Raw genomic sequence first — 11,390 nt, 5'->3', positions numbered from 1 at the left:
GTGTGTGTGTGTGTGTGTGTGTGTGTGTGTGTGTGTGTGCGCGATTGCTTGAGCTGTTGGTGCAAGCCGACTTACCTTAAATCTGTGTGGTGATGAATGCATGCAATATGTGTTTGTGCCAGAGGGGCTTTATCATCTTTCTTTGAAGGAAAAGTTCTGGATGATTCATTAACGTGAGAGAGAGAGGTGGTGAGGGGTGTTTGGAAACCTTAGCAATAGGAAGGGATGGAGAAAGCAAAAGAGGAAATATATAAAATCTTACTGAATCACTGAGAACAAATCACATATGCTTTGGTGTCTTTCAGCATTAATTTTGCTGCTGCTGCAGATTAGCTGGTCAGTCAAAAGGCAAACTCTGCTGCATAGCTCCATGTGAAAAAATGTTGTATCAAGAATATTGATTTTTACATAACATATCAAATGTTTTTTAAAGTGGTGATCATTTATTTAGCATGAAAATCGAGGGCTCAATAATATTTTTTTCTACTCACCCTTACTTTATATATATATATTATTTATATTATATATTTATTTGTATTTTTTCTTTAATTTAATACAAAGTTTATAATTTATTTATTTATTTAATATTCTCAAATATAAATATGAATTCTGATGGCTGATACATTCTGATTGGACGAGCCACATCTGAAGCTGTGGTGAAATGTGACAAATGCAACACCTGCATCAGAACTTTCTATTTTAATGTGGCAGTGTGCTGTATTCAGTGTTCCCATGGTCATTGACAATCTGGAAATATTTGTTGAATTAATTGAATTGAATTAATAATATATATATATATATATATATATATATATATATATATAAAATTTAAATCCTCATCTCTTAAATATTTAATCAGCTTAGATAACACTCTCTGTGACTGCAGTGTCTATGAAATCATTTTTACAAATTGTCTAGGACAGGGGTGTCAAACTCAATTCCTGGAGGGCCGGAGCCCTGCGGAGTTTAGATTCAACCCTAATTAAACACACCTGATTCAACTAATCAAATCCTTCAGGCTTATTTGAAAACTACATGGCATGTGTGTTGGAGTAGGGTTGGAACAAAACTCTGCAGAGCTTTGACTCTCCAGGAATTGAGTTTGAAACCCCTGGTCTAGGAGAAATTATGGAAATTCATTGGTCAGATGGTGTGGGAACCTTACACTTTGCTTGGCAAATGTAACATCCATCCATCCCATCAGAGGCGTCATGCCCATTCAAAGTGAGGGTGTGATTAGATAGTTCAGTGCGGCACAGCATCAGCTGCTAAAATCAAATCTGCGTTCGTTGGCTGGCGCTGAGCCAGAGACAGACGTGTTTGTACAGCGCTGCATTATATCTAATCACACACGATTCTGTTGAGCTTATGAATGCAATGACCAATCAGAGACGTGCAGATGAGTCATCGCTGGAATGCGGTGTTTTGTTCACTTGCTCGCTGACTGAATTATCTGGCGAGTTCATGCAAGTTAAGATATTCATTTCAGGGAGTTTTTGAGAGTGTCTGAACTCTGGCTAGTGGCTAGACTGAATGAAAATGTTCTTTGATAAAATGAAAGTGTTATAATTAGTAACTTAACAATATTGTGATTAAATTCACATTAAATACAAAGTCAGTCGTATTAAAAATATTTTATGGCATGACACCCATATCTGGTACGTAAACTCGGGTTTTTATGTGTAGTTCATAGATTACACTATTAGTCTACTTTTATTGATTTACCATTTATTGATCAAATAACAATCTATAAAGGTGCAAAACGCATTTACTTACACATATTTGAGAATATAGTTATTTCCTGATATAGTTAACACGTTTGGAAATGTTTTGAATAAAAAGGAAAAATAAATAAATAAAACATAAGCCTATATCAGTTATACAGTGCTATCGTGGCTGCTGTCACATGACAAGCATGACCCTCCCTCCACCAATGTGCCCCCTCAAAAATCATGAGTGCATGACGCCTCTGCATACCATTGTATCTATATATGGTTGCATTTGCTGCAGTAAACAATAGCTATTTACTCTCAAAAGTTAGTAAAGTTGGAAAGTACAAGTCCGCACTTAAAGGGATAGTTCACCCAAAAATGAAAATTTTGTAATTAATTACTCACCCTCATGTTGTTCCAAACCCGTAAGACCTCCGTTCATCTTCAGAACACAAATTAAGATATTTTGATGAATTCTGAGAGCTCGCTGACCCTCCCATAGACAGCAATGTAATTACCAAGATCAAGGTTCAGAAATGTAGCAAGGACATCTGTAAAATAATCCATGTGACATCAGGGGTTCAACTGTAATTTTACAAAGCTACGAGAATACTTTGTGCTAAAAGAAAAGAAAAAACAACTTTATTCAACAATTCGTCTCCTCCGCATCACCCTAGTGCAATTTTGGAGAGTATCCACTAAACGTAAATTGCATATGCTGTTTTGTGTCAGCTGCGCCACATGGATACGTTGTTTTCGTTCAAATCAAAGTGTAAACGATGTAAACAGTGTATCTGGGTGGCACAGCTGACACAAAATAACGCAATTTACGTTCAGTGGATACTCTCCAAAAAAATGAAAATTTCCCCATGATTTACTCACCCTCAAGCCATCCTAGGTGTATATGGCATTCTTCTTTCAGATGAATGCAATTGGAGTTATATTAAAAAACATCCTGGCTCTTCCAAGCTTTATAATGGGAGTGGATGGTAGCCCAAAAGTCCAAAAAATTGAACCAATCCATTATAAAAGAAGTCCACATGGCTCCGGGTGGTTAATAAAGGCCTTCTGAAGTGACGAGATGCGTTTGTGAATATCCATATTTACAACTTAATAAATCTTAATCTCTAGCTTCCGCTAACTGTCGTACGTACTTTCACGAGAGAGTGGTGTCCAGCGGATGACATAGCACGTAGGCAAACGCGATGACGAACGCAGAAGTGACGAACGTGGAAGTGCAGAGGAGAGAGCAAAACAAAACACCGGTCACGAATTAGTAGTCCAAAACGAGAATTTGAAAATGTCGGAGGATTTCAATATAAGCCAAGAGGACACTGATTTTCCTTTGCTGTTGTTACAAACCCATTTAAGTCTAGGGGAAATAAGGGGTGCAACATCAAAACACTGAACGTGTACTGGAAAACGACCACACACAAACCATTCTGAATTCGGCAAAGTGTCTGTTTATTACAGTGACAAAACGGGACAAAAATTAACCCAGGATATTATTTACATAAATTTACAAGTTATATACACTTTGTAACCAAGCAAAAAGGTTCACAAAAGATCGGAGAAAAGAGAGAAGAACGAGACCGTGCCAAATCAAAAAAAGAAACAAAACTTAACTAATCTTACTAAGAGCAAAACAAAAAACTTCTAATCTAACTCAACCATCAATATTGACAAACAAACCACTAAATTAAATAGAAAGAAAAATCTTCAGCGTCAAGGACGTCCTAAATAAACTACTCTTACTACCAACCAAAAATACAATCAGGTGGCACGTGTCACTAAACTAGTGTTCTACACACAACTGAAAACTCAGTTTGGCAAACGTATATCACGTGATATCTTACCTGTTCTTTTTCTCTTTCCCCATTTAGTAGCATTGATTTGACAACCAGGTAACAGAAACGGTGAAAACCTCAAAGAGAAGAAAGATTGAATGGGTCATTCACTAAGTTATCAAAGAACACAGACTTTACCACAGTATCCAAACTTCAAGATAGTACAGGGCAAACAAACAAACAAGCACGCACGCACACAAGTGCTATCACAACAGGACAACAGAATGAGTGCTCTAGCGTGCAAGAGAACTGCTGCTTCCAGCACAGGTGCAGTCTTTATAATCAAATAGCGCCCCCTCATTGGTGAAGCCACACTCTTAAAAATAAAGGTGCTTCACGATGCCATAGAAGAACCTTTTTGTCTAAATGGTTCCATAAAGAACCTTTAACATCTGAAGAACCTTTCTGTTTCACAAAAGGTTCTTTGTGGCGGAAGAAGGTTCTTCAGATTACAAAAAGGTAAGAAAGAGATGGTTCTTTAAAGAACCTTTGACTGAATGGTTCTTTGTGGAACCAAAAATGGTTCTTCTATGGCATCGCTTGAAGAACCTTTTGAAGCACCTTTATTTTTAAGAGTGCACGTGTTGTTGTCACTAAGCATTTTGATGATTGACAGAGAATTAGACCTCTCAGGTACCCGCGTCGCTCTGCTGAAAACGAAAGTAAAGACAGAGAAATGGAAAGGGGAGGGAAAAATAAACACCGTACCCAAAACACATCATAATTATAATATGGGACGTAACAGCAGTAAACAAAACTTGTTTCTCGCAAGACTAGCATATTCTCACCGGAGTTTACGCTACGCCTACGTCATCCGCTGGACGCCACTCTCTCGTGAACACGCGTACGACAGAAGTTAGAGATTAAGGTTTATAAAGTTGTAAATATGGATATTTTTCTTACACAAATGCATCGCGTCACTTCAGAAGGCCTTTATTAATTACCCGGAGCTGCGCGTACTTCTTTTATTATGGATTGGTAAAATTTTTTGGACTTCAAATTTTGGGCTACCATCCACTCCCATTATAAAGCTTGGAATAGCTAGGATGTTTTTGTAATATAACTCCGATTGTATTCGTATGAAAGAAGAAAGTCATGGGGTAATTTTCATTTTTAGTTGAACTAACCCTTTAAGTGAGACACTTGAATGAATGTGCTCTCTTATTTTCCATCACTAATTTTGAGTGAGTCTCCAATAGACTGCATCTGTTTCACAGCACACACACTGCAGTTCACAAAGGCTAGTGTGAGACAGTCTAGAGTAAGAAGAGATAGGAAGAAAAGGGGAAATGTACGTGCGGTCACAGACAGACCTCTGTAATGTGTGTGTGTGTGTGTGTGTGTGTGTGTGTGTGTGTGAGAGAGAAAGAGAGAGACACAATGGACAGTATTAATCTGTTCCTGTAAATGATCTGACTGGCACTCCACTCTCCTGTAAACGGCGGCTGTCAGAGCGATAAGGGCGCAAGCGTCAGTTGAGAATTTCTTTTTTTCCCTCTCTTTCTCTCTCTGTCCGCTTCCCCAGAGAGAGCCAGATAAGTTCAGTGTGCAGACGCATCACACAGCACCAGCCCCCCAAAAGCCCCCATTATCAGCTTGTCAGAGTCACTCCTGATGCGCTACACACACGCTGAGGACAAGGACATAAGAGTGCACACATGTTCATGTTTTCTGTCTAATACAGCATGCATATTTAATTGTTGTTGTTGTTGTTGAAAACAAAGGCATTTGCACTTTATGAATCACACTGGTCTTATTTTACTCACACATGCTCTCAAATTGCCACATACACAGATGCTTGACAGAACAGCTTGGGACTCTTTTCCATTCGAGCGGAGGGGGTGTATGGGGAGATTAGAGCCCACAGGTCTGATTGGCTCGCATGGCCTGGGCGAGGCCGCTGGGTTATCCAGCTCTCTTTGGATTCCTGGAGGTCTACTGTGAAGAGTCTCATCTCCAGAAAGCATTACCGTACAATCACACACACACACACACACACACACACACACTGTGTTAAACACTTGAACTGGAGTGTTGATGTCTAGATTACTAATGTCCTATATATATACTGTAAATTTAGATATATTTCAAAGTAAAGTAAAAAATTGTATTTGTTGCTTATATATTTATTTAATATTTACTTATCCAGTAATATATTGGAAATGTCTTTTCTTGCCCACTGAAAATAATTCTGTAATATATTTTGAAGGTTATAATGAAGTATAGCTCAAATTTGAAAAATACTTACTTACTTTTATTCAACACGGATGCATTAAATTGATCAAAAGTGACAGTAAAGAGTTTTTTACACTGTTACCAAGAAATCTATTTCAAATGACTTTTTTTACTTTTGAACATAGTTTCCACAGAAATATTAAGCAGCACAACATTGATAATAAGAAATTTTTCTTAAGCACCAAATCAGCATATTAGAATAATTTCTGAAGGATTCTGTGACACTGAAGACTGTATGGCTGTTGAAAATAATCAGCTTTAATTCAGAATAGACAATGATTATTTTAAAATTTTAAAAATGTATCATTAATCCAAAAAATGCAACCTTGGTGAGCACTTTAGAAAACATAAAAAAATTACAGACCACAAACATTTTGGATAGTAGTGTATACTGAAATACTCTGAAAAGATTTATTTATTTATTTATTACTGTAGAGGTCTAATAATAATTTCCCCATTTCAGATGCCACTGACAATTTCCACCGCAATTCTCGTGAGCTATGAATGTGGTCTTGTAGGGTTTTTGTTCTACTTTGTTGTTTGTCTCTGAATCAAACAGACATTTTTTTAATTATGTTGTTCTCCACACATTCAGTTAATTTTTCTCTTGTTTTCTGCATTTCAGCAATGTATTCTACCCAAACATTCAGACTATTGCTGGCACACACATATGCATTCCACTGTGGGATTTTGCAACCGCTCCCTTGTCTTAATGGAAAGCACAATGGAAAGTGAGCCACAGTGCCAAGGCAATTAATTCAGTTCTACAGTCCAAGGTACCATAATGGTCACATGAGAGGTAGTGAAATTCTTTCAGTGACACTCAAGCGAATGTCACGGTGGTCTGCAGTTGCTTCATTAAGGCCACATAAAAGAATGTTGGGGTCACAAAGACAGAAAATATAATAACCACGTGTGCTTTATGCTGCAGAGTTCACACACCTATTTGCATTTAGTAAGCAATTTAAAATGCACATATACAAAAAAACAGCCTTGCTTTCATTTCCAATCGTCCTTAATGAAAGAGACATTATTTTGTAATCCAATGAGGAAAATGTGTGATAAATGTGATGGGGCAAAGTAAATGACTACGGTAATTAAATGTTACAATTACGGTTTGTGTTTTTGTTGCTGATTCTTAGAAAACAATGCCGTTTGCTCCCTAGTGAAACATGGTGCAGTATTACCATGTCATTCTTCCTCTCCCACAGATGACAATGGTATAATAATTACAGAGAAAAAAAATCTCTCTTTTTTTCACCCTTCCACATCTAGTTTAGCTTGGGGCTGATAATATACTGTACTGGTTTTGAAAGCTATTTGAATATTTCTTTGCCAGGAAATCATATTACAGGGCTATTAAAAAGTAGTTATTTGTACATAAATTCCTAGGGAGTCAGTGGTGGATCTTGGCAGAAGAAGTGCATGCGGCTCGATACAAAGGCAGTTAGGAGATGATATTTCACCAGCACCGTGTTTATTAAAAAACAGGCCTGCTCCTTCATCATCCTCTGAGGGAACTGCGTGTCAGCTAGCTCATATTTCATAGCTCATGCTAATGTAATTAGCATTGCATTAGCGCTGTCACACGGGAAGGAAAATGCTCATTACCACTCTTATAAATGTTGATTTCACTGGGTGGCAAAAGACAGCAGCTCTCAGCACTGTAGGTCTTGTTTGGAACTGTATTTGGTGGATCAAGTTTCCTGGAAGGTTTTGTTTTACATGTTTTTTGGATTGTCCATTGCGTCAGTCAATACCTTCTATTTTATCCTAGTGGATATTGCCAATTTTGTTGTTAACAGATTGTCTGGTACTGTGGTTCTCAACTGATGGGTCACAACTCAAAAATGGGTTGCTGGTCTGTTAACCACTTTAGTTGTTTTCATACAGTAGATAAACAAAGATATGCATTTCTTCTGGATAATACAAAGAACAATGTTTTGACTATTTTTGCTCATCCAAAAAAAGTCAATGGGGTCCAAAACAACATTGGACCCCTTTCAGTTTCTTTGTATAGTCAAAAACATACAAGACATTGTGGAAAATATCGTTGTTTGTCACCTGTGGAAAAAACCACGAGTATGTTACAGTATAGACCAGCTGCTGTCATATATGCTAATATGGATAATGCATTATGGTTTCACCCTGTGCAAACTGTCGAGTCTGATGAACCAGATGCTGAAAAGCATACAGACATGTTGATCTGATTCACAGCTCTCTAAGCACTTGGTTTGTATATCACCTACATAAAGTACAAAAGTAGCAGCTCTTGTGTTTGTTCACATAGTGCTATTTTCATCTCCGCTCGTGAACCTTTTCCCCCTGATGTGCAGCAATGTGCTCAGGGCATAAAGTTAGTTCAGTCAGCTGATTTAGTCTCAAATTTGGCTGGAGAGGAATACTGTAGCTTGTGCGAGTGACTCGCTATGGACTTGCAGAATCTGTTCGGATGAAGCCCACACTTCATCCTAATGCACATTGTATTCAAACACACTCTATCATTAGCGCTAATGGCTCTGTTTATCAGCTAGGATATGACTGCCGATCCCACACACTGTAGCTTCAATTTCAAAACAATAAGAGTTTTTGTTTTACCCTCTCTGTTATTACATTTCTAATGATTATGCATATGGTTATAGAAAATCCCAAACAACTAGGAATGATTTTGTGGCACTGTATGAAGAAACCTTCAAATTTTCTTTCAAAGGAGACGGCGAAACGTCTTAGATGAGGCTGTAGTTCACCGTAAGTTGTTATAGGTAAGTATTAAGAGAAGAATGAAAATATTGTGGAACGCATACTGTGCTTTTGGCACTGGCATAAATGAATAAAGTAATTGGCCCCACCCCAAAAAAGAGTCCCTTATCTTCGTTGTCATGGCGAGTGTGTCAAAACGGCCCGTTGTCTAGACCTGTGATTTTAAATGGTGCTGCTCTGCAGTGCTGGATGCATTTGATTGGACGCTTCATTAATGAGCAGTTGGAGAATGGTCTGTACATAGCAGGCAGACAGGAGAGAATAGATAATTACCTCACTCTCCTGGAAGGTTTTCCAGCCTGTTCCTTACACACACTGACAGACCAGAGACAGAAAAAAGACAAAATTGCCTAGAAGTCTTACTTTGAGGTTTAACTGACTGTCTGTATTAGTAGAGGTTGTATTGGAGGATAATGATGACAGGCCTTTTATAGGTCAGTCGAACGAATGCCGGAAACTGATTTGACAACGACATATTGTCGTGTTTCACTCTGCTCTCTTCGATTGCTTAGAAATTATTTAGCTGTTTTGCAACCTTAAGACTGCAATCAAGACGTGTACAGTTAGGGATTTCAAGATATTGTATTAAGCCTGCTATAGTCACATCCAGACATTTCATGGACCATCTGGTTGATATTGCTCACAAAAATAACAATGCCTGGCTAAAATTGCTTTCTCGAACAGGTGTTTATTAGTCCTCAGAGAAACAATGTCTTGTGTAGAGGTACCAGGTTGATTAAAATAGCATTTAGGAGGAAGATTTGTCAAAGTGTGTACATTTTTGACATATTTGAAAGATGTTCAAGAGTTTGAGACTCTTAGTAAATGGGACATTTTTTTTATTATTCCTCCCAGCATTGCTAATGTCTCTACAGGGCCTGTCTTGGTCAACAAGGTATAAGGTTCTTCATCTGAAGGACTGTGCTGAATAACCAGCGTTTATGCTTTTGAACAACATCTATGCCAGACTTATATCCCTTTTTATTTAAGCAATATCTGTTTTTGTGTTTTCTGTTCTAATATCAGTTGTTGTAGAGGGCTTGGGAAAACTTTGGAGAAGGATCTTCCAGCATCCCTTCATTGGACTACAGCTGGCTAGTGGATTACTGAGGTAGTTTATCTGTGTTAACATGTACATATAACATAGTATTATCTTTAAAATTTTAAGTGACATTGCTTTAAAGGGGATGCATTTTCAGGCAAAACTTCTCAGAGAGGTTTTTATTGTGCTGATGGCATGTTTTACTTTAGTGTTAGACTGTCAGCACTGAAAACTCTTTCTGAGAAGCTGTGTTCCTAAATTCATCCTTTTTAAAACCCAGCCAGCCATCAAAGCACCACTGGTGTAACAAATTCAGCGCTTCAGTAATAAACTTAAAGACAATTACTGGACAATGACCCTGTTATTATGCATATAGCATTTGTTTATGAGGACCATTATAGATTTGTTGCCATGAAAGTTTATTGCTATTTAATCTATTTATTTGTTAAATATCTGTCACTTTCCCTATTGAGAACTTGAGCATTCTTGGATGCATTCTGTTTTTGCCAGTTGTGTCTAAGCTTGTTGTGTTTTTGCAATTAACATTATGTTTTAAGATGTCTTTTTTATTATTAACTTGAGAGATCTGCATTCTAAAGTTTTTTTGTTATGCTTGTAATCAAACAAAAAAAAGGAGTGAATAGTTGACTAATTGTTTGGATAACCCACATTTTAGTGGATTTTTAAAGTATGTAGTTGCACATTCCTGCCCTCTTTCAGCCGACGTTCTATCATGAAATAATCAGCTTTAATTAGTTAACTTGTTAAGTAGTTTTGGAGGAAACTTACAGCAAGATCTCATGCTCATGTCCTCACATTGCAAACAGTAAGCCAAATCTATTCACATTTATCACTCTTGTGGATTGAAAGTGACCACCGGTCAGTGGCTGGGAATGTGTAACAGACTATTATACAGTAAATAAAGGGTTTTAGAGCCATCACTGAGCCATTTCTGTAGTGTTTGCTGTGTGTTTAAAAGCAGCAGAACATGTCCCTCAGGTCTTGTTGCAGAAGCAGAGAAATCATTACATAGGCTACCTGAGCCAGCAGAGCAATGGGAAATTCACACTACTAACACACAAACACATGTATACACGCCAGACCACCTGCTTCCTTCTCAAGGGTTCTGTCCAGCACAGCATGAGGTTAGAACCAACCACATCTGCCTTTGGTGTTCAGAGTAGAGCGCATGAGAGAGACAAAGAAAGCCAAGCCTGAGGCCTAGTGAGAACAGTTTGGAAAATCAGTTAGAGATCCTGTCTCCTTATGTGAGCACCCACTGTCGCCCTGTAGGCTGGGATCGTAACAGGTTCCTTGTCTCAAACAGGCTAAAGACCCGGGGTATTATGACTGGGGAGAAATCTGACAATATTTAATGCTGAATATACAGCTATATGTCATAGTTTCAGTAAATATTATTTGTTTTTAGGGTGCTTGCTTTTGGTGTGGGCCCAAGCACATTTTACATCACAGTTGAGTTTGTGTGGTTTGGTGTGAGAGCAGTTTTCCAAACTCAGATGTACAGTAGCGCACCAGAGACCGGTTGAAAAGGTGGTCTGGGGTAAAAACTATGATATGGTTCGGTATTGGTCTGAAAGCAATCTGTGCTAACTTGTGTAAGTAAACTATTAATATTGGTTTAAAAATCGCATCTCTGCATGCTCTGTTCTCACTTACTATAATATAATGTAAAGGCAAAACATAGTAGCTACACATACTGTATATATATATATATATATATATATATATATATATATATATATATATATATATATGTGTGTGTGTGAGACGCCC

The 11,390-nt window shown here is 37.8% G+C and overlaps 1 long non-coding RNA gene across 2 annotated transcripts in view; it reads left to right on the top strand.

The window, feature by feature from the left end:
* The window catches only part of LOC107583778 (uncharacterized), a 56,866-nt gene that overhangs the window by 30,526 nt on the left and 14,950 nt on the right, over positions 1-11,390 (top strand). Inside the window, exon 1 of one of the 2 annotated variants that reach the window (XR_001609068.1) lies at positions 9,589-9,665. The exons of the other annotated variant lie outside the window; for it this stretch is intronic. This is a non-coding gene — a long non-coding RNA (uncharacterized lncRNA). Of the gene's footprint in view, positions 1-9,588; positions 9,666-11,390 lie in introns of those variants that run through there. 2 annotated transcript variants of the gene reach the window in all.

The sequence above is a fragment of the Sinocyclocheilus grahami genome, unplaced genomic scaffold (genome assembly GCF_001515645.1).
Source record: "Sinocyclocheilus grahami isolate Dianchi unplaced genomic scaffold, SAMN03320097.WGS_v1.1 scaffold55.1, whole genome shotgun sequence".
Taxonomy (NCBI): domain Eukaryota; kingdom Metazoa; phylum Chordata; class Actinopteri; order Cypriniformes; family Cyprinidae; genus Sinocyclocheilus; species Sinocyclocheilus grahami.
This window is presented reverse-complemented; position numbering and strand designations above follow the sequence as displayed.